The sequence below is a fragment of the Carlito syrichta genome, unplaced genomic scaffold (genome assembly GCF_000164805.1).
Source record: "Carlito syrichta isolate Samal-C Ts95f unplaced genomic scaffold, Tarsius_syrichta-2.0.1 Scaffold64587, whole genome shotgun sequence".
NCBI lineage: Eukaryota > Metazoa > Chordata > Mammalia > Primates > Tarsiidae > Carlito > Carlito syrichta.
The window spans coordinates 103,314-104,424 of NW_007008683.1; positions in this window are offsets into that span (position 1 = coordinate 103,314).

Below are 1,111 nucleotides of genomic sequence, written 5' to 3' on the forward strand. Positions count from 1 at the left end.
CTTGAACAATTATCATAATACTTTAAGAGAAGGATTGGCAGTAGTGGGAAACTGTTGGGAGTAGGGAGAGGTGGATTGGCAGTAGCGGTAACCTACCAGGGGGACACACCTCATCAACAAGTGTACCTGCATAATGAACATTTGTGTACCAAACCCTGAATTGTACCCCACATCTTTAAAATTAAAAGAAAAAGAAAATAGATGAAGGGATTTTAAAAAACCAGAAATCAAAGCAGAAATTAAAAGATGACCAGAAATAAATGAAAATGAAGAAACAACTTACCAAAACCTCTGGGATGCCATGAAAACAGTTCTAAGAGGGGAATTTATATCTCTATGAGCACACATCTAGAAAATGGAAAGATCACAAGTTGAGAGCCTAACAGAACACCTAAGGGAGCTGGAAAGAGAAGACCACCAAAACCCCAACTTTAGCAGAAGTATCCAAGTCACCAAAATAAGAATCTAAATATGGGACATAGAAGACAAAAATATCACAGAAAACATCAACCAAAAAAAGTTGGATTTTTGAAAGGATTAACAAGATTGATGGACCTCTAGCCAGAATGACCAAGAAGAAGAGAGAAAAACCCAAATAAGCACAATCAGAAATAAAAAGATCAAATGATAACTGATCCTGAAGAAATATAAAAGATTACCACAGATTACTATGTACACCTATATGGAAATAAACTTGATAGCCTAAATGATATAGAGGACTTTCTGATATCACACAACCTCCCCAGATGGAAACAAGAAGACACTGAGAAGTGTCTGTTCATATCTTTTGCCCATTTTATAATGGAGTTGTTTATTTTTTTCTTCTCAGCATGTTTGAGTTCCTTGTAGATCCAAGATGTTAAACCTTTGTCAGACCTGGAGTTGGCAAATACTTTTTCCCAGTCTGTAGGCTGTCTCCCTGCTCTCTTGATGGTTTCTTCGGCTTTGCAGAAGCTTGTCAGTTTAATGAGGTCCCACTTGTCTATCTTATCTCTTATGGCCTGTGGGTTTCGGGTTTTGTTCAGGAATTGGATGCCAGTTCCAATTTCCATGAGGGTATGTCCTTCATTTTCTAAGGTTCTTATGGTTTGAGGTTTTACATTTAGGTCTC